Source organism: Hyperolius riggenbachi, chromosome 5 (assembly GCF_040937935.1).
Source record: "Hyperolius riggenbachi isolate aHypRig1 chromosome 5, aHypRig1.pri, whole genome shotgun sequence".
Taxonomy (NCBI): domain Eukaryota; kingdom Metazoa; phylum Chordata; class Amphibia; order Anura; family Hyperoliidae; genus Hyperolius; species Hyperolius riggenbachi.
Window position 1 is genome coordinate 45,859,991 of NC_090650.1, and position 23,170 is coordinate 45,883,160.

General features: G+C 44.6%; 1 protein-coding gene across 1 annotated transcript in view; it reads left to right on the forward strand.

Annotated features, from left to right (window-relative positions):
• Window positions 1-23,170, forward strand: part of PLXDC2 (plexin domain containing 2) — a 634,490-nt gene that overhangs the window by 598,260 nt on the left and 13,060 nt on the right. The gene's annotated exons all lie outside the window — the stretch shown is intronic.

The following is a 23,170-nucleotide window of genomic DNA, read 5'->3' on the forward strand; positions in this document are numbered from 1 at the left end:
GTGGGAACATGTTCTGATGTTGCCAGTCTGCCTGCATGCCCAGAGATGGTTCTGGTCCCTGAAAGCCCTGATCTTGATGTTTGTCCTTGTGGCCCTGACTCGGGAATTGCCCTAGGTTCCATAGGGGTTCTTGATAGTTCTCCATGTGAGCCTAAGGGGCGTTCTGACCTATGGGGATCTCTTTGGAGCTTCAAGGTGTTCTGGGAGGTCTCTGAGAAAACTTGTCCTGGTGCCTTGGACTGGTTCAACAGTGGGTTTTGTGTTGGTAAAGACAGTCCCGGTGGGCATTGCAAAGGCTTTGGCGTTTTTGAACGGTTCCTGGAAGGCGGTGGGTATCGCTCAGGGAGTTTCGGAGGGCTTTCTTCTGGAAATCATGGTTCTGATGGGTGTCACACTGGGGCTTGTAGTACTGATGGGCATGGTTCTGTAGGTTCTGGTTCTGATGGGTCCAGTCTTGTGGGGACTGATTCTGGAATTTGGTCTTGCCGGGCTGTCCCGGTCATCATGAATTATCAGTCAGACTGTTTTGTTGGGAATTTCAGTTTTGAAAAGCGTCTGGAATCCGCTTTTAAGGGCGGGGGTACTGTCATGATTGCTGCTGCAGCAGGTATTGCTGGAAGTAGTAGTGCTGCAGCTCAGGCAGTTCTGATCTCTTTCCATGCAAGCTGCATAGCTTTGTCTGCCTTTCCCTGCTGTCAGCTTGTGACTGATTATCATTCACCTGTGTGGGAATCTGCATGTCTGCTCCCATTGGATGACCTCAGTATAAAGATCTGCTTCCTGCAGGACTCCTCGGGTTTTCATAGCTTCAGTTTAAGCCTGTCTTGCTGTCGCTTCAGCCCCCGATCGTGTTTCTTGTTCTAAAGATACTTTGCTGGTTTTGCATCATATATTGGTTCATTGCCCATATATATGCATACCAGCACGTTTATTATTTTCCTTGTATTCGTGTTACGTTGATACATCAGTGACGCTGATATATACGTACACGAACTGTTTATATCCTATGTTCAGTTAGTCAGTTCCAGCACGTTTTGGTGGCTGCGCGTATCGTGATCACCCGTGCTGAGCTAGTTATCCTGTTCCTGGTCCTGTTTGTGGGTTGCGTTCATCTCTGCGAGGAGATAACGAATCCTTCCGAATCCTGTCCTGTTACCGTTTGTGGATTGCGTTCATCTCTGCGAAGAGATAGCGAATCCTTCTGAGTCCTGTTCCCTGTATCCTTCCAGTCCTAAGTCAGTGTTCCTGCTTATGTCATATATCGGTTCATTGCCGATATATACATATGTTAGTCAGACGTTACAAATAGTTTCATTGATAGCTGTAATTGTAATACGCTAGGAAATCATACATATTGTATATTTATCTGTGTTACGTTCATCTATCTTGATCCTGCTATTTCCTGACTATCCTGTCCTGTCTTTGTGAGGCACGCCATCGCCGCTACGCATTGGCTGCCTCATTCCAGTCTGTCTTGTTGTGGACGCTTGCTGTCACTAAGTAGCGGCTAGCTAGCAAGCGTTCATTCTGTCTACCTGTCCTGATCTCCTCAGTTCTGGTTTATGCGCTCAGCGCTACTTTGTGCTGAGACGTTATAGCGAAAGCATTGTTTGTGGCTGTCGGATCTGCACCGGCTCTGTGCGCCACAATCTCCTTTTGGAGTCAGTCCTCCCCTCCACTATACTAGGGATAGCCTGTTTCCTTGTGCTAGTGTGTGTACCTCCTCCACGTCAGCTCATGCGTTGCATGCTGACTGTGGAGAATACACCACCAAGCCTTACAATTTTTTTTTATTTACTTGTAAATAGTGATGGATGCAAAACAGAAAAAATGCACCTTTATTTCCAAATAAAATATTGTCGCCATACATTGTGATAGGGACATAATTTAAACGGTGTAATAACTGGGACAAATGAGCAAATACAATACGTGAGTTTTAATTATGGAAGCATGTATTATTTTAAAACTATAATGGCTGAAAACTGAGAAATAATGAATTTTTTCCGTTTTTTTCTTATTCTTCCTGTTAAAATGCGTTTACAGTAAAGTGGCTCTTAGCAAAATGTACCTCCCAAAGAAAGCCTAATTGGTGACGGAAAAAACAAGATATAGATCAGTTCATTGTGATAAGTAGTGATAAAGTTATAGGCTAATGAATGGGAGGTGAACATTTCTCGGATGCATAAAGTGAAAACAACTGAAGGCTGAAGTGGTTAAAGAGGTACTCCAGTAAAAATATCGTAATGAAAAAAGTGCTTAATTTTTACAATAATTATTTATAAATGATTTAGTCAATGTTTGCCCATTGTAAAGTCTTTCCTCCCCCTGATATACATTCTGACATTTATCACATGGCGACATTTTTACTGCTGGCAGGTGATGTCTGTGAAAAGAGATGATGCATTTTTGGCAGTTGGAAACAGCTGTTATTTCCCACAATGCAATAAGGCTCCCACAGTGTGATGTCAGGACCATGGTGCTGACATCACACTGTGGGAGGGGTTTCAACACAATATCAGCCATACAGACCCCCCTGATGATCTGTTTAAGCAAAGGAATAGATTTCTCATGGGAAAGGGGGTATCAGCTACTGATTGGAATGAAATTTAATCCTTGGCTACTGTTTCTCTTTAAATATAAAATAAAGCTGTGGGATAACTTAAAAAGTCATCTTTAGGAGTATAAATAAAATTGTTTATCTCATCAGTGTATTTTCACCTCCGGATCACAATATGCACTGTAGTAACTTATAGTAGAATGCAGTCAATTATTCAGGATTCCCACTTTTGTGTTAATTATCATGGATGACAACAGCATCACAAACACATCCTATATCTATCAATATCTGTATATTAATAGGTAGCCCCGCCTTTGCAATGATGCTTAGCCTAGGCTGTTTAGCAATGTGGTATGACCACACCCCCACCCCCCTGGTGTATTCTGGGAAACCATTTCAGAATGTAAATCACGGTGAGGAGAGATTTTTACGGTGGGCAAATAATGAATAAATGACAAATAAATGTAAAAAAAAACGAAAATTGTATTTTAATCATTACGTTGTTTTCACTATAGTGCCTCTTTAAAGAAAACCTGAACTGAAAATTAAAGTCAAAATAAACATACACAAGTCATACTTACCTCCGGTGTAGTCTACTCCTCAATCTCTTTCTCCTCTCCTGCGTCCTGTTTGTCCACTGTCATCAATGGAATTCTCCATCCTCCATTTTGAAAATGGCCATTACCCCATAACAGCTTTCTGGTCAGCACACTGTTAAACTGTAACATCACCTACTTGAACCATAGGGAAACATGGACATTACCTGGCACATCAGTTGTCCTCTCAGCTATAACTGACAGCAACTGATATATTTCAGTTCTGACAAAATGTTGTCAGAACTGGAAGGGATCATTGTCAGAAGAAAATAGTGAGCTTCTGAGAGGAACTGATGGCAAGGTAACTTATGCAATGTTCATTTGAAGTTACCTTTTGTTAAATTTAAAGTTCAAACTAGGGCTTGAGAGACCAAGCATTAAAGTTAAACTAATATTGCAGAGGAAAATGCCAGTCCCTGCTATCCAGCTGTGTGCTTTGCAGGCATTAATAGCAAAGTCTTATTTCATCAAATGTACAGGAGGCCGACTGTCGGAATCTGGGTGGATACATTCGACTCTTAGTGCAGCCATAGCTGTGCTCTGAAGAGGTGCCGCTGCTGGTGCCTGCACTGACATAAATGAGATTTTCTACAACAGATTCAGCAGGTAAGACCTGCTTTAGTGAGCAGAGCTGGTGGGGGAGGAGGGAGGTAAAGCCTGCCCAGCAGCAGTATTTGTGCCAGGATTTAGGTGGGCTTTGAACCAGCATGGGGATTTTTGAGTTTTGTGGATGTTTCAGAAACAGTACATTTATTTTCTCATGCTTCTGTTTATAAATAGAAAAAATAGCAAAACACTAGTGCATTAACCACTTGAGGACCACAGTCTTTCTACCCCTTAAGGACCGGCCACTTTTTTTCCATTCAGACCACTGCAGCTTTCACGGTTTATTGCTCGCTCATACAACCTACCACCTAAATGAATTTTGGCTCCTTTTCTTGTCACTAATAAAGCTTTCTTTTGGTGCTATTTGATTGCTCCTGCGATTTTTACTTTTTATTATATTCATCAAAAAAGACATGAATTTTGGCAAAAAAATGATTTTTTTAACTTTCTGTGCTGACAATTTTCAAATAAAGTAAAATTTCTGTATACATGCAGCGCGAAAAATGTGGACAAACATGTTTTTGATAAAAAAAAAAAACATTCAGTGTATATTTATTGGTTTGGGTAAAAGTTATAGCGTTTACAAACTATGGTGCAAAAAGTGAATTTTGCCATTTTCAAGCATCTATGACTTTTCTGACCCCCTGTCATGTTTCATGAGGGGCTAGAATTCCAGGATAGTATAAATACCCCCCAAATGACCCCATTTTGGAAAGAAGACATCCCAAAGTATTCACTGAGAGGCATAGTGAGTTCATAGAAGATATTATTTTTTGTCACAAGTAAGCGGAAAATGACACTTTGTGACAAAAAAAAAGAAAAAAAAAAGAATCCATTTCTTCTAACTTGCGACAAAAAAAAAATTAAATCTGCCACGGACTCACCATGCCCCTCTCTGAATACCTTGAAGTGTCTACTTTCCAAAATGGGGTCATTTGTGGGGTGTGTTTACTGTCCTCGCATTTTGGGGGGTGCTAATTTGTAAGCACCCCTGTAAAGCCTAAAGGTGCTCATTGGACTTTGGGCCCCTTAGCGCAGTTAGGCTGCAAAAAAGTGCCACACATGTGGTATTGCCGTACTCAAGAGAAGTAGTAGAATGTGTTTTGGGGTGTATTTTTACACATACCCATGCTGGGTGGGAGAAATATCTCTGTAAATGACAATTTTTTCATTTTTTTTACACACAATTGTCCATTTACAGAGTTATTTCTCCCACCCAGCATGGGTATGTGTAAAAATACACCCCAAAACACATTGTACTACTTCTCCCGAGTACGGCGATACCACATGTGTGGCACTTTTTTGCACCCTAACTGCGCTAAAGGGCCCAAAGTCCAATGAGTACCTTTAGGATTTCACAAGTCATTTTGCGGAATTTGATTTCCAGACTACTCCTCACGGTTTAGGGCCCCTAAAATGCCAGGGCAGTATAGGAACCCCACAAATGACCCCATTTTAGAAAGAAGACACCCCAAGGTATTCCGTTAGGAGTATGGTGAGTTCATAGAAGATTTTATTTTTTGTCAAAAGTTAGCGGAAAATTGATTTTTATTGTTTTTTTCACAAAGTGTCATTTTCCACTAACTTGTGACAAAAAATAAAATCTTCTATGAACTCACCATACTCCTAACGGAATACCTTGAGGTGTCTTCTTTCTAAAATGGGGTCATTTGTGGGGTTCCTATACTGCCCTGGCATTTTAGGGGCCCTAAACCGTGAGGAGTAGTCTGGAAATCAAATTCCGCAAAATGACCTGTGAAATCCTAAACGTACTCATTGGACTTTGGGCCCTTTAGCGCAGTTAGGGTGCAAAAAAGTGCCACACATGTGGTATCGCCGTACTTGGGAGAAGTAGTACAATGTGTTTTGGGGTGTATTTTTACACATACCCATGCTGGGTGGAAGAAATAACTCTGTAAATGGACAATTGTGTGTAAAAAAATCAAAAGATTGTCATTTACAGAGGTATTTCTCCCACCCAGCATGGGTATGTGTAAAAATACACCCCAAAACACATTGTACTACTTCTCCCGAGTATGGCAATACCACATGTGTGGCACTTTTTTGCACCCTAACTGCGCTAAAGGGCCCAAAGTCCAATGAGTACCTTTAGGATTTCACAGGTTATTTTGCGAAATTTGATTTCCAGACTACTCCTCACGGTTTAGGGCCCCTAAAATGCCAGTTCAGTATAGGAACCCCACAAATGACCCCATTTTAGAAAGAAGACACCCCAAGGTATTCCGTTAGGAGTATGGTGAGTTCATAGAAGATTTTATTTTTTTGTCACAAGTTAGTGGAAAATGACACTTTGTGAAAAAAACAATAAAAAATCAATTTTCCGCTAACTTTTGACAAAAAATAAAATCTTCTATGAACTCACCATACTCCTAACGGAATACCTTTGGGTGTCTTCTTTCTAGAATGGGGTCATTTGTGGGGTTACTATACTGCCCTGGCATTTTAGGGGCCCTAAACCGTGAGGAGTAGTCTTGAAACCAAATGTCGCAAAATGACCTGTGAAATCCTAAAGGTACTCATTGGACTTTGGGCCCCTTAGCGTACTTAGGGTGTAAAAAAGTGCCACACATGTGGTACCGCCGTACTCAGGAGAAGTAGTATAATGTGTTTTGGGGTGTATTTTTACACATACCCATGCTAAGTGGGAGAAATATCTCTGTAAATGACAATTGTTTGATTTGTTTTACACACAATTGACCATTTACATAGAAATTTCTCCCACCCAGCATGGGTATGTGTAAAAATACACCCCAAAACACATTATACTACTTTTCCTGAGTACGGCGGTACCACATGTGTGACACTTTTTTGCAGCCTAGGTGCGCTAAGGGGCCCAACGTCCTATTCACGGGTCATTTTGAGGCATTTGTTTTCTAGACTACTCCTTGCGGTTTAGGGCCCCTAAAATGCCAGGGCAGTATAGGAACCCCACAAGTGACCCCATTTTAGAAAGAAGACACCCCAAGGTATTCCGTTAGGTGTATGGCGAGTTCATAGAAGATTTTTTTTTTTGTCACAAGTTAGTGAAAAATGACACTTTGTGAAAAAAACCCAATAAAAATCAATTTCCGCTAACTTTTGACAAAAAATAAAATCTTCTATGAACTCGTCATACACCTAACAGAATACCTTGGGGTGTCTTTTTTTCTAAAATGGGGTCACTTGTGGGGTTCCTATACCGCCCTGGCATTTTACGGGCCCAAAACCGTGAGTAGTCTGGAAACCAAATGTCTCAAAATGACTGTTCAGGGGTATAAGCATCTGCAAATTTTGATGACAGGTGGTCTATGAGGGGGCGAATTTTGTGGAACCGGTCATAAGCAGGGTGGCCTTTTAGATGACAGGTTGTATTGGGCCTGATCTGATGGATAGGAGTGCTAGGGGGGTGACAGGAGGTGATTGATGGGTGTCTCAGGGGGTGGTTAGAGGGGAAAATAGATGCAATCAATGCACTGGGGAGGTGATCGGAAGGGGGTCTGAGGGGGATCTGAGGGTTTGGCCGAGTGATCAGGAGCCCACACGGGGCAAATTAGGGCCTGATCTGATGGGTAGGTGTGCTAGGGGGTGACAGGAGGTGATTGATGGGTGTCTCAAGGTGTGATTAGAGGGGGGAATAGATGCAAGCAATGCACTGGCGAGGTGATCAGGGCTGGGGTCTGAGGGCATTCTGAGGGTGTGGGCGGGTGATTGAGTGCCCTAGGGGCAGATAGGGGTCTAATCTGATAGGTAGCAGTGACAGGGGGTGATTGATGGGTAATTAGTGGGTGTTTAGGGTAGAGAACAGATGTGAACACTGCACTTGGGAGGTGATCGGACGTCGGATCTGCGGGCGATCTATTGGTGTGGGTGGGTGATCAGATTGCCCGCAAGGGGCAGGTTAGGGGCTGATTGATGGGTGGCAGTGACAGCGGGTGATTGATGGGTGGCAGTGACAGGGGGTGATTGATGGGTGATTGATAGGTGATTGACAGGTGATCAGTGGGTTATTACAGGGAAGGACAGATGTAAATAATGCCCTGGCGAATTGATAAGGGGGGGTCTGAGGGCAATCTGAGCGTGTAGGCGGGTGATTGGGTGCCCGCAAGGGGCAGATTAGGGTCTGATCTGATGGGTAACAGTGACAGGTGGTGATAGGGGGTGATTGATGGGTAATTAGTGGGTGTTTAGAGGAGAGAATAGATGGAAACACTGCGCTTGGGTGGTGATCTGATGTCGGATCTGCGGGCGATCTATTGGTGTGGGTGGGTGATCAGTTTGCCCGCAAGGGGCAGGTTAGGGGCTGATTGATGGGTGGCAGTGACAGGGGTGATTGATGGGTGGCAGTGACAGGGGGTGATTGATGGGTGATTGACAGGTGATCAGTGGGTTATTACAGGGAAGGACAGATGTAAATAATGCCCTGGCGAATTGATAAGGGGGGGTCTGAGGGCAATCTGAGCGTGTAGGCGGGTGATTGGGTGCCCGCAAGGGGCAGATTAGGGTCTGATCTGATGGGTAACAGTGACAGGTGGTGATAGGGGGTGATTGATGGGTAATTAGTGGGTGTTTAGAGGAGAGAATAGATGGAAACACTGCGCTTGGGTGGTGATCTGATGTCGGATCTGCGGGCGATCTATTGGTGTGGGTGGGTGATCAGTTTGCCCGCAAGGGGCAGGTTAGGGGCTGATTGATGGGTGGCAGTGACAGGGGTGATTGATGGGTGGCAGTGACAGGGGGTGATTGATGGGTGATTGACAGGTGATCAGTGGGTTATTACAGGGAAGGACAGATGTAAATAATGCCCTGGCGAATTGATAAGGGGGGGTCTGAGGGCAATCTGAGCGTGTAGGCGGGTGATTGGGTGCCCGCAAGGGGCAGATTAGGGTCTGATCTGATGGGTAACAGTGACAGGTGGTGATAGGGGGTGATTGATGGGTGATTGATGGGTAATTAGTGAGTGTTTAGAGGAGAGAATAGATGGAAACACTGCGCTTGGGTGGTGATCTGATGTCGGATCTGCGGGCGATCTATTGGTGTGGGTGGGTGATCAGTTTGCCCGCAAGGGGCAGGTTAGGGGCTGATTGTTGGGTGGCAGTGACTGGGGGTGATTGATGGGTGATAGGTGATTGGCAGGTGATTGACAGGTGATCAGTGGGTTATTACAGGGAAGGACAGATGTAATTAATGCACTGGTGAATTGATAAGGGGGGGGGGGGGGGGTCTGAGGGCAATCTGAGCGTGTGGGCGGGTGATTGGGTGCCCGCAAGGGGCAGCTTAGGGTCTGATCTGATAGGTAACAGTGACAGGTGGTGATAGGGGGTGATTGATGGGTGATTGATGGGTAATTAGTGGGTGTTTAGAGAAGATAACAGATGTAAACAATACATTTGGGAGGTAATCTGACGGCGGGTTTGCGGGCGATCTAATGGTGTGGGTGGGTGATCAGATTGCCCGCAAGGGGCAGGTTAGGGGCTGATTGATGGGTGGCAGTGACAGGGGGTGATTGATGGGTGATAGGTGATTGGCAGGTGATTGACAGGTGATCAGTGGGTTATTACAGGGAAGAACAGATGTAATTAATGCACTGGCGAATTGATAAGGGGGGGTCAGAGGGCAATCTGAGCGTGTTGGCGGGTGATTGGGTGCCCGCAAGGGGCAGATTAGGGTCTGATCTGATAGGTAAAAGTGACAGGTGGTGATAGGGGGTGATTGATGGGTGATTGATGGGTAATTAGTGGGTGTTTAGAGGAGAGAATAGATGTAAACAATGGATTTGGGAGGTGATCTGATGTCGGATCTGCGGGCGATCTATTGGTGTGGGTGGGTGATCAGATTGCCCGCAAGGGGCAGGTTAGGGGCTGATTGTTGGGTGGCAGTGACAGGGGGTGATTGATGGGTGATTGATGGGTGATTGATGGGTGATTGACGGGTGATTGACAGGTTATCAGGGAAGATAGATGCATACAGTACACAGGGGGGGGGGGGTCTGGGGGGGGGGTCTGGGGAGAATCTGAGGGGTGGGGGGGTGATCAGGAGGGGGCAGGGGGGGGGATAAAAAAAAATAGCGTTGACAGATAGTGACAGGGAGTGATTGATGGGTTATTAGGGGGGTGATTGGGTGCAAACAGGGGTCTGGGGGGTAGGCAGGGGGGGGTCTGAGGGGTGCTGTGGGCGATCAGTGGGCGGGGGGGGGCAGATCAGTGTGTTTGGGTGCAGACTAGGGTGGCTGCAGCCTGCCCTGGTGGTCCCTCGGACACTGGGATCACCAGGGCAGGAGGCAGCCTGTATAATACACTTTGTATACATTACAAAGTGTATTATACACTTTGTAGCGGCGATCGCGGGGTTAACATCCCGCCGGCGCTTCCGTATGGCCGGCGGGATGTTACGGCGGGTGGGCGGAGCCAGTTGCCGGGGGAAGCGCGCGTCATCAATGACGCGATCGCTCCCCCGGCATGCCTAAAGGACGCGCCGCCTGAAGGCGTATTGCGGTCCTTTAGGCGTCCACTTTGCCGCCGCCCATGGGCTGTGGGCGGTCGGCAAGTGGTTAAAGGATACCCGAAGTGACATGTGATATGATGAGATAAACATGTGTATGTACAGTGCCTAGCACACAAATAACTATGTGTGTTCCTTTTTTTCTTTCTCTGTCTGAAAGAGTTAAATAGCAGGTATATAAGTGGCTGACTCAGTCCTGACTCAGACAGGAAGTGACTACATTGTGATCCTCACTGATAAGAAATTCAAACCAGAAAAGAAATTCAAATCAGAAAATGGCTTCTGAGAGCAGGAAAGAGATAAAAAGTGGAGTTTCTTATCAGTGAGGGTCACACTGCAGTCACTTCCTGTCTGAGTCAGGTCTGAGTCAGCCACTTACATACTTGATATTTAACTCTTTCAGGCTGAGAAAGAAAAAAGGAACACAGCATAGTTATTTGTGTGCTAGGCACTGTACATACCCATGTCTATCGCATCATGTCACATGTCACGTCGGGTATCCTTTAAAAATGGCAACATCATCAATAAAATAGCCTGATAAAAATAACCCTCATCTGCAAAATACTCATAGAGTAGGGAGGGAGGCGCCCATGTATGAAAAATAGTATTCTACTGATTTCTAATATTTAAAATGAGATGTAATCTCTTTCCTCTCCAGAAGATAGAACACCAGTAGTACTGGAAAAATATTTATTCAAAACACAAAATAGAGCACGCGTTTCACAGGTGTTAGCCTGCTTCCTCAGAGCAATGCACAGTGCCTTGCAGCAGAGTGAACTGGGTATGAGGGCTTCTTATAGCCTGAACATACCCTGTTTGCTTTGCTGTAAGGCACTGTGTATTGACCTGAGGAAGCGGCCTAACACACGTGAAACGCGTTGTCTATTTTGTGTTTTGAATTATAGAGGGTGCTTTAGAGAGGATGCCCAGCGCGCAAATTCGGAGACCATTTTACCTGCTTTGCCAGACCGTACCTCACTCAACAGGAAGTGCATACACCCTCCTGAATAAATCATTTTTGGACTTTTGTTTATTTCTTTTTTTTACTATATTGTTGTAGTAACACCTGGGGCCATTTTCAGCCTATAAGTATTCCACGCATGAATGTGCTGCCAGCCTAATCTTTCCATTTGATAAGCAGACCCCGCAGTGAGCGGAGGAGGGCTGTGCATTCAGCCTGCAGGACGGCCTCATCCAGCAGCTTTTTCTAAACCGACTCTCTTACATTCTGAAATTTCTTCATCTCCTTCCACACAAACAATATGGCAATAGGAGAGCGGCTGCCTGAGAAGCTAATGACAAGGCTATCTGCTCTTCAATTACTAGACTCCTCTATATAATCTCTACTAATAGCACTGCATTTGGCAGCTGACAGGACTTGAATTGAGATTTCTGCTTCTAAGTAATAAAACTTTCACCCTGGAGATTTGTCTGGGAAAAGGCTATATCCTGTTAATCACTTTTTTTTCTCAGATCCCTCAGACTAGTTATGTATGTGGGGTTTTTTTCTGTTTGTTCTTTTTTACTTTTTTTTTGTTAGTTGAAGAACAAATTCAGTGTATTGTCAAAAGGGATGTTTTGGCCAAAATGCTTAATCCAGTCATTCAGATTGGCACCTTAGGAGACGCAGAGATTTTTTGCGCTTCAGGGCATCAGAGCTTTGGCTGCAGCCCCTTCAATAGGAACAGGCGGACCTGGGCGCTGTGAGGGGGGGGGGGGGCAGTAAAGGAGAGGGGATCAGTGGCAGCACATGGGGCAAGTAGTGTAACTACTACTTCCTGTGAGAGAGAGAGCAGCCCTGCAGCACAGGGTCATCGCCTGGAGCAAGGGGGGAATTCTGGGACACTCCTATGGCTACCTGGCTAACCTGTAGTGGGGCAACTGTGGCTGGCTGGATAACCTACACTGGGGGCACCTATGGCTGGCTGGTTGGCTAAACTATACTGGGGCACCTATGGCTGGCAGCCTCACCTATACTGGGGGCACCTATGGCTGGCTGGCTAACCTGTACTGGGGACACCTATGGTGGCTGGTTGGTTAACCTATACTGGAGGAACCTATGACTGGCTGGCTAACCTATGCTGGTGACACCTATGGCTGGCTGGTTATTTATCCTATACTGGGGACACCTATGATTGGCTGTCTAACCTATACTGGGGGCACCTATGGCTCACTAACCTAAACTGGGGGTACCTTTGGCTGGCTAACCTACACTGGGGCACCTATGGCTGGTTGTCTAACCTATACTGGGGGCACCTATGGATTGCTAACTTATACTGGGGGAACCTAAGACTGGCTAACCTATACTGGGGCACCTATGGCTGGCTAACCTACACTGGGGGCACATATGGCTTGCTAACCTATACTGGGAGCACTTATGGATGGCTGCCTAACCTATACTGGGGGCACCTATAGCTGGCTGGCTAACCTATGCTGGGGACACCCATGGCTGGCTGGTTATTTAACATATACTGGGGGTACCTTTGGCTGGCTGGCTAATCTATACTGGGGCACCTATGTCTGGCTTGATAACCTATACTGGGGACACCAATGGCTGGCTAATCTATACTGGGGGCACTTGTGGCTGGCTAACCTACACTTGGGGCACCAATGGCTTGCTAACCTATACTGGGGACACCTATGGCTGGCTAACCTATACTGGGGCACATATGGCTAGCTAACCTATGCTGGGGGCACCTATGTCTGGCTTACCTATACTGGGACACCTATAGCTGGCTACCCATACTGGGAAGTTAAATATTGCATCATAAATAACAGTTTCTAGCCCGCGGGGGTGGGGCAGTTTTAATTTAGTCTAGAAAATGCTCTTTTCAGCAGTACCATTGACTGCAATATTATATGGCGGCTAAGGTGGGCCGGACTTTGGTGCAAGCTTTGACATGGAGTGTTTGTGGTTTGGGGAACAATCCGGATGCAGTGCATGTATTGTTTTTCACATGTGGTGCGGGCCTCATAGAAGAGGGGTCCTTTTTTTTATGTCTGCTAGTAGTAAAGATGATGACCTGCAGGTTCATCATTTCTTGATCTCTCTTATATATTTTAACTTCTCACTTGTATTGTCTTATTTTTCCCCCTTTTCTCTTAAAAGCATCTACATTCCCCTTTTTCTCTTAAAGGCATCTACATTAAAATAAGCAATGCTACTGGGCGCATCAGGTAGTTGCTATCCCTGCCGCTCTCCGCCGCTCCTTTAGCCTGTAGTCTTCCACTTTAGGTTTTGTGAAGCCTGGGGTCACGACGCTGGAAAGAGAGCTGCTCTGTGTCTCACACACAGAGCAGCACCAAGGGAGGCAGGGGAGTGGCAGGGGGAGTGGCCAGGGAGAGACAGCTGCCCAATGGCAGCTAGAGAAAGCCTGCAAGAACGCCCCCAGTGGGCGTTTGAGCAGGCAATACCTCTCCTCCCTTACCCTCCGGAATAACGACAATTGCTTGTGGCTAACTTCGGGGGGTGAAAATGTGGCGGTGGAGGGAGGAAGGGCAGAGTGCGAGGGGGGGGGGGGCGCATTCAGAGGCATGTCCTGCAGCAGTGAATATGCCCTTTGTGTCCAATCTGCCCCTTCCCCCCCCCCCCCCCCGCCGCACCGGCTTGGGTAGACTTAAAGGCCTGGTTCACATCAGCGTTCGCTGTCCGTATACTGTACAAACGGAACGCACATTCCGCATAGCAATGCAAAGTCTATGCGGACGTTCACATGCGTACGTTCCGTACAGAACGGAGCCGGATCGGATCCAGACTCCAGACACTTTTCCAACATGCGCTATTTTTCGGGTCCGGATCATCCGGCCCACGCACCCGGACCGGAACCTGACTGCACCATCAGGATATAGAAACCAATGGGGAACGGAAGGCACAGAACACACTGGCTATCAAAACCGGACGTTCTACCCCACTTCCTATGCATTTTCTAGCGGCCATTTCGGATGGGGACACATGGGCCCAGCATTCCTGGAGTGGAGCAGCAGTGACTTTGTGCTGGAGCTGTTTGGCAGTATGTCGGACGTGAAGGTGAGGCCTACAGCGGAGGACCTGATTGTACATGTGCACCTCCTGCTGACCTCCCACACCCCAACAATTTTAATAGTTTTTTTCGCTATTTTTACCACACGGATCCGGGATGGCAGCCTGATTCATGCCTGATGCAAACGGATCGGATCCGGATCCGATCCGTTTGCATCCCAGAACGCAAGTGTGAATGGGGCCTAAGTTCCTGCTTCATTAGCAAATACTGTATATCTTATTCCATCCAAACCTCCATTGAATGAGATTTTTTATCCTGAGGATGAGCTTTTGGGTTCTATAGACGTGTGATTGTGCTGCGAAATGACCTGAGTGTAAACACAGAAGGAAAATTGTGAGATGAATTTTTACCTTCCCAAAGTTTTTCAAGGCTACGCGGGAAGCGTTGGAGGGCTGCCGGCGTCCCCCAGGCTACCGCTTGAACATCATTTGTCTAATTTGAAAGAAAGTTCATTAATTCCCCGTTTCTCCCCATCTTCCTTTCTTGGGCGAGAAGCTCCAATTAAAACGACTTATGATGATCCTCGCTATAATTTGTCAGCGACGATGCCTTCGTGTAACAATGAGGCAACTAATTAGGATTCCAGACATTAAAATACAAATCTGAACACCGGGATCATAACACGGAAACCTAATTGGTGGTGCATTAGCTGCGCGGCGTGCCATGAATCATGGGGGGAGGACAGGACGACACGTTCGTGAGCCGCGTCAGGTTCAAAGGAAAACATCTGTAAATGGAGCGTGATGTTAGGATCTCATATGTTATATCCAGTGCCGCGGTGGGTGTATAGAATACATCAGACATGCCAGAGGAAGCCAGGCAGAAGGACAAAGAACGGAGCTGTGTGAGTAAGAAATTATTAAGGCAGCACAGTGGCGAGTGGTTAGCATCTCGCCTTGCAGCACTGGGTCCCCAGTTTGAATTCCAGCCAGGGTACTATCTGTATGGAGTTTGTATGTTCTCCCCATGTCTGCCTGGGTTTCCTCTGGGTACTCCGGGTGCCTCCCACATCCCAAATCATACAGATAAGTTCATTGGTTTCCCCCTAAAATTAGCAGTAGACTTAGATACATGCACTACAAGATACATACATAGACATATGACTAGGGCAGTTTGGTGGCGTAGTGGTTAGCACTCTCACCTTGCAGCGCTGGGTCCCTGGTTCGAATCCCAACCACAGCAACATCTGCAAGGAGTTTGTATGTTCACCCCATGTCTGCGTGGGTTTCCTCCGGGCACTCCGGTTTCCTCCTGCATCCCAAAAACATATAGCTAAGTTAATTGGCTTCCCTCTAAATCGGCCCTAGACTACAATACACTACATGATACATAAATAAACAGGGATTAGATTGTGAGCCCCTCTGAGGGACCGTTAAGTGACAACACAATATATACTCTGTACATTGAAGATGTCGGCACTATATAAACACTAAATAATTATATTAATAATGGTAGGTATTAAATTGTGAGCCCCTCTGAAGGACTGTTAAGTGACAAGACAATATAATCTGTACTGCGCTACGGAAGATGATGGCGCTACATACATACTAAATAATAATAATAATTTGGTAAAGCAAGAATGAAAGCTAGGCCAGCTTCCAAACAGGTAACCTATTATCAGCCATTACAGGACCTTCTGGGACTGGTGAGGCAGAATGATCTTTCTCAGGTCACGTGTGGGCCAGAGACATCCTTTATGAAGTCTGGTACATTCTATACATCCACTGACACTTTCCATGCATCAGACAACTCCCACACGTCCCCTTATATCTGATTATCCTACAGTCATTAACCCTCCGCACTCATGACACTCACATGAAGCTTGAACCCTAGTAGCTTTACAGCGGATCCGAGATGAAAAACTATCTATAACAAGTAACTTGTCTATATATCTTATGTAAAGTTTACATAGTTTACACAGCATATCTAGCTGCAAACAGCTTCAACAGAATAAGATCATTTCTTCCTGTGATACAATGAGGGCAGCCAAGTTCTGGTTGTCACATTGTCTGAGGGCTGGAGATGCTATCAGCTTGCATGTGTATAAATTCAGTCCCCTCTCTTCCTCCCTCCTCCCCTCTGCCTCTGAAATCAATGGCTAGTAACCTCCTCCTCCTCCTGCCCAGACTGAGCTCCCATAAACCCTTGCTACAGTGCCAAGGCACAAAAGGAGCTGTGGGCGAGGCTTGTTTAGTTTATAGGGAATTAAAGTATTAAAACAAAAAAGTATTTGGCTTGAGGAATGCCCTATAAACTATATGAAAGGAACACAATTATGCAATGAGTAAAAGTTTATCTCGGATGCACTTTAAAAACAACTAGGTTGCAAATTTATGTGATTGAAGAAAGGGGATGTTAGCTGATTGCATGCAATAGCATTGTGTACTAGACCAATGAGGTGACCTGTGTCATGAGTGCAGAGGTTCAATGATTATTTGTATGTAAATTTGACTACTCCCCTCAGCACCAGCCATTCTATTTAAAATCTCTAAGCAGGATGGGCATAGCCCCTCCTTTCCATTATCCTGACACCTTTATACATCTCATCTCATGACATATCTCCCTTGACAATTTCTAAGTATCCTGGCACCTTCTGTGCATCTTGACACCTTCCATACATCCTCTGACACCTTCCATTCATCCTCTCTTACCTTCTGAAACAGTCCGTTCAGTTCTTATCAGTCAAAGTATCGAAACTGAAGGAAGCCCCAGGCTGTTCTCTTCATCAGTAAAATTATGCTTACATAATCCAGCAGTTAAGTGGTTCAAACAAATATTGCAAAGCCATAAAGCACTGTAACATTTATTATTTTATCTATAATGTAGGCTGATTCTTAAAGAGACACTGAAGCGAAAAAAAAAATGATGATATTATGATTTGTATGTGTAGCACAGCTAAGAAATAAAACATTAAGATCAGATACATCAGTGTAATTGTTTCCAGTACAGGAAGAGTTGAGAAACTCCAGTTGTTATCTCTATGCAAACAATCCATTAAGCTCTCCGACTAAAGGTCCATACACACGTCGGATTTCCGCGAACGACGGGTCGTTTGAACGTCCCGTCATCCCGTCGTTCGCCCGCTAAATCGGGCGTGTGTACAGACTATTGTTCGTTTGATAAGAGTGAGTTTGAGCGATCCACCGGGCGGATCGCTCAAACCCACTCTTATCAAACGAACGATAGTCTGTACACACGCCCGATTTAGCGGACGAACGACGGGACGTTCAAACGACCCGTCGTTCGCGGAAATCCGACGTGTGTATGGGCCTTAAGTTAGTCATGGAGAGGGCTGTTATCTGACTTTTATTATCTCAACTGTTTCTGGACTATTTACTTTTTCTCTGCCAGAGGAGAGGTCATTAGTTTACAGACTGCTCTGAAAGACTCATTTTGAATGCTGAGTGTTGTGTAATCTGCACATATTATAGAATGATGCAATGTTAGAAAAAACACTATATACCTGAAAATAAAAGTATGAGAATATTTTCTTTGCTGCTAATCTTCTAGTAATTATTCATAGTACACAACCAATTCACTATATCATATTTTTTTTTTTCGCTTCAGTGTCTCTTTAACTTACTGTAGTGTATTCAGTCACAGGAATTCACTTGTACAGTGTTCATTATAGCTTTGCTGAGATTCAGCTCCCTATTAATACAGGTCATTGTTTTATATATATTGTATGTTATGTTTAGCAAACAAGTGGTCTTATCCTTTTTCATAAATTAGATAGCATCCACAATATTTTTTCCAGTGGGGGCAAAAAAAGAGGGGGGGGGGGCATGACACGTGTAGTGCGCCGCGCTGAAATACAGGAGGGGAAAGTTGTGCGGTGTGCGTAGCGTGCTGCACCAAAAATGGGCGCATGGCCATGGACCAGGATGTGGGTGTGGTCACAGGTGGAGCCAAATTTACATACAATATACAATACAATACAATAACATTTCTATAGCGCTTTTCTCCCATAGGACTCAAAGCGCTTAGGCTCTCTCAGATTCAGTAATTAGTAGGATGAAGTATTCACACAACAAAAGTTATATTTCTGCAAATGCCAGACTGAACAGGTGGGTTCATGAACTTTGCAATGGTGGGTCATTAGACTAGGACTATAGTAGGAAATAAATTATGACCGCCTCTGACACAGGTGCCCCCCCAGTTTAGGTAGTGACAGGGACCCCCATGTTTAGTGACAAGGACCCCTCTAGCTTAGGTGATGACGGGTACCCCAAGTTTTAGGTAGTGACAGGGACTCCCCATGTTTAGTGACAGGGACCCCTCCAGTTTAGGTAGTGATAGGTGCCCTCTAGTTTAGGTAGAGACAGGTGCCTTCCAGTTTAGGTAGTGACAACTGCCCCTCATGTTTAGTGACAGGGACCCCCACTCACCATAGTCCCAGCAGCCAGCCCAGCGTCAGACCTCAAAATCAGCCGGCGACCAGTGAGAGGGGGCACATGGTACCCCCGTGGACACCGCGCTGCATATGCGGAAGTGATGTCACTTCCACATATCAGTGTGGTGTCTGCGAGGTCCTAGCGCCCGCACTTACTGGTTGCTGTCTGATCGGAGGCCTGACGCTGGACTGGCTGCTGGAATTTAGGCAGCGGGGACTGCCTAGGGGTGGATGCGGGGAGCGGCTGACGGCCGGGGGGGGACCTCCCCATTTTGCTCCTATGTGCAGACGCCCGTGGACATTTGTTTATGGTTGAAGAACAATGTATCTCCTTTTTTTTTAAATGTCCAGTGTATATAAGCTGTGTTCTACATGTTGTCAGTATATAGGAATCAGTCTGATGAAGGCTTAATAGCCTAAAACTTACTCCTTTTCTTCTAAGTTAGCCAATACAAAACATCTTGCTTTTATTGATGACTAACATGGTACAACACTCTATTGCTTCTACTATACAATTTAAGCAAAGGTATGTCATCCTCTTGCCTACCTGACACACCCAGGTGAAAGATGACAGCAGCTTGCATGGTGCGAAGGGATGTAACAAGTTTACTTCCTGCTATGTTTAGATTTATAAACCAATGTGACAAATGCAAAAAATAAAGTTAAGGGTAAATACAATATTTAATGGCATAGAAAGTGACTGGTATAGTGCATATACAGTAAACTATATGTTATGTAGACCTTTTTAATGAAGAGGATTTACACTTTAACATACAGGAAAAAAAATCATACTTACCTACGAACACTGATGACTCCTCCCCCAGATCCAAGAGTGGTTTGTGCCTGTCCTGTAGAGCTGATTTAACTTAGCCCCCGCCCTCCCTGACTCACTCTTCACCATGTGAAACGCCACCAAAGGGTAGGGTGGAATTGCTCTCAGCCTGGCAGCCTGGTTCTCTTTAAAATTTTACTTTGGAACTGAATGCAAGTTTCTTTCCATTTTTAAGACCAAGAGACATCATGCGTTTGACAGCTTACACAAGAATATAACAGCAGAAGATACCGCTTTCGACTTTTCATTTTCAGAGGAAATGTCGTTGTTTTATCTCATTTAAAATCTACTACTAAAAAAAATCAGAAATGTCATTCTTCATCTCAGACAAAATACACAACGTTAACCTTTCCTGTAGTGCTGGCCACACTGGTATTGTTTCTTAGCGGGATACAGAGAAGGGATGCGTGTTCAATGGCAAATACAAATAAACGCTTTTCAAAGAAAAGGTTTGCTGAAACAAAAATGAGACGTGGAGAAGATGTGACGTGCAACTCCAAGCAGCAATCCAATTACTCCTATAGGCAGTTAAAGTGTTAGCTTACTTGTACTTAAAGGACCACTATTACGAAGAAATGTAAAATATCGATAAATATAAAACGTATATTTATCCCAGAATAAAATGCAGTATATGTTTTTTCTTCTAGGATATTCTCATTTACAGTAGAACAAATCTGACAGGTTTTAGACTAGTCCATCTCCTTATGAAGGATTCTTAGGTTTTTATTTTCAAAAGCACTTACCAATACTAGCCCTGATACTCATTTCCATAGGTAATTTTTTTTTTTTTTTTTACTTGCAATAAAAATAAAATGGGATCTCAGTAGCACTACCACAACTATGTGAGTACCAACTGGGGCACCACCAATATTTTACTATGCAGTACCTGGCACCCATTCTCACTTGAACCTTCCGCTATGAATGCCTAACCCTAACCCTCACCTTATGCCTAACTCTAACATCCCTCCTAATGCCTAACCATACCCCCCTAATTTAATGCCTAACCGTAATGTCCCCACCTAATGCCTAACCCTCAGGTAAGTGCCTAAAAAAGAACCCCCTAGCTAGTGCCTAAACCTGACCCCCTGTTGGAGCCTAATGTTATCCTCCACCCCCAAAGCATGTAGAGATGGTAGTTTGTTGTTTCTGTTCATTTTAGAGCTAGATACACAGCTCCTCTTTAAACACAAGCACCTGACATATCCTCCTGTGCACTGTGTACATTGGCAGAGTTATCAGTCATTCATCAAACCTAAAAAGTAAAATATGATCGTAATTAACACATTAATAGCTGCTGTCTTTGCATTGTTTTGCTTGGCAGGTAAGACCATTGTTATGTTAATCAGGGTGGCCAATTTAGGAGTTAACAACTTACTAGTTGGTGAGGTGTTATCGACAACCCCGTGAACTTTTACATAATTCTTAGGTTTCTAGGTCCTGTCAGATTTCTACTAATTACTGTAAGGTCCCTTTCACACCAGAGGGATTTTTCGGCGTTTTAACGCCACGGCCGAAGTTGGCGTTTTGCTAGGTAAAAGAAAGTCCATAGACTTTCATTTTACCTTTCACATCTAACTCAGCGTTTTGGAACGTTGCGTTTCAACGCTCCCAGGAGCTTTTTCAGGGCTGTTTACAGCCGAAGTTGGCTGTTGGCGTTTCAATGATAGTCAATGGAAAACGCCAACTTCAGCGTTTTCAAAGCCTTTTCAAAGCGTTTTACAACTATCTTGTTCACTTATTTTTATAGAAGAAAAAAAAAAGGACGTTTTCATATGGGCTGTAAAACTCTTTGAAAACGCTTTGAAAACGCTATGTATTGGCGTGGGGGACAGCCACATAGGAGGAAAGTAATTTATGGCTCATTTTACTCTGGAAGAAACAAACTTTTTATTTGGATATGTTTACATATATTCTACATTTTAAGATTTTCGTGACAGAGGTCCTTTAAAGAGACTCTGTAACAAAAAATTTAGCAGTATTTCTCCTATCCTACAAGTTCCTAAGGCTGTTCCATTGTGCTCTGGCTTACTGCAGCACTTTCTACTTGCACCATCTCTGTAATAAATCAACTTATCTTTCCCCTGTCGGATTTGTCGGCTGTGTCTGGAAGGCTGCCAACTCTTCAGTAATGTGAACAAGTTAACTCCTTCCAAGCCCCTCCAGTGCCCCTGTGATGATTATTCCTCACAAACAATGTCCCTGCTCTCACTGTCAGCTTGTCTGCTATCTGTGAGGTTGATAAACACAGACTGATAAACTGAACTGAGCTGGCTGAGGAGGAAGCTGCCTGTCAGGCTGACATTACTCCAGGCTCTAAAAACACAGCTTGTCATGCTTCATTGACACAGAGCTCTTTCAAAACTTGCTCATAACCTCTGGAGACTGAATTCAATGTGTAACTCACTGAATTCTCTGTGTACTTACTGTGTATTAACTGAGTTCACTGCTCTGCTGATGTACTTCCTGTTTTGGTGGCCATCTTTTCTGTTTACAAAACAGTTTATAAAACAGTTTTTTTACCCTCTTTATTGCAGCGGAGAGCAGCAAAAATATTACAGAGGGGGCTAGGAGATGACCCCAAACAGGCAGGGATGTTTGTTTATACTTCATTTTGTGAATACAGATTCTCTTTAAGAGATTCTCTTATTAGGGCCAATATTAAATGTACCTATATTTATCTCATCATGTAACGTCAGGCATGCTTTAAGAACAGTTCTGAGCTGGAGTACAACGTGTACATTATACAGAAAGCTGTATTGTAAGGAATAGGACCCCCCCCACACACCCACACACAGACCAGATGTCTATCTGGTCTGTGTGTGAGTGTGGGTGTGTGGGGGGGGGGGGTCCTTACGTTCTTTTAGGAGCACAAATTAAACCATGCCTTTTAACAGTATGATGATCAGGGGGTAATTGAGAATTCATTTGGTATGTTTATTGTATGAGTTCGCTTACCCTTTGAATCTGTGAAAAGAGATGCTTGGTTGTCGTTTAATGCCCCCTATATTTTGGTGACAAAGCTTGCGGGAGACCACGTCTGGCCCCATACTTGGAATCTGCCGCTTGATATATGCGGCACAGCTTATTTTCCAAGCTGACAGCCTTGTTTATTGTCTTCAGTGAAAACAGATTGAAATCAATTTCTCCTGAGAAGAATAACCTTGAGGTGAAGGAATTGAGTTCTGATTATGGAAATCACCATTTATTTACCATTGTTTCGTTATTTTCATGCTCTCGTTTGGAAAAGTCTCTCCTGCATGCCCGCGGTCTATTTCATTAACCCAACATCTGCTCTGACGCTCCTCAGATAATTCAGGCGTAAAAGACTTTTCTTCTTTTCCTCACCTTCCTCCGGGTGGCCGTGACCACATTTGTCTCATGAACAGTGTTTCCACTTTGAAGTGACAGTTCCGGTTATCCAGATATCAAATTTCACCATAGATTAGTGTGATATCCTCTTCCATGACCAGGTCTTCAAGCTCTGACATTCAGGGTCTTTGTTCTTCTTATCTTCTCCTGGCTGTTCTAAATGTCTTTTTTCATAAAGACCACAGAAGGTGCTATAGGAATACAGTTTAGGTTTAACAAAGCACGCTAGTGTAGAAGCTTTATCCATAGATAGTCAGATGGGATCCTCATGACCATGCA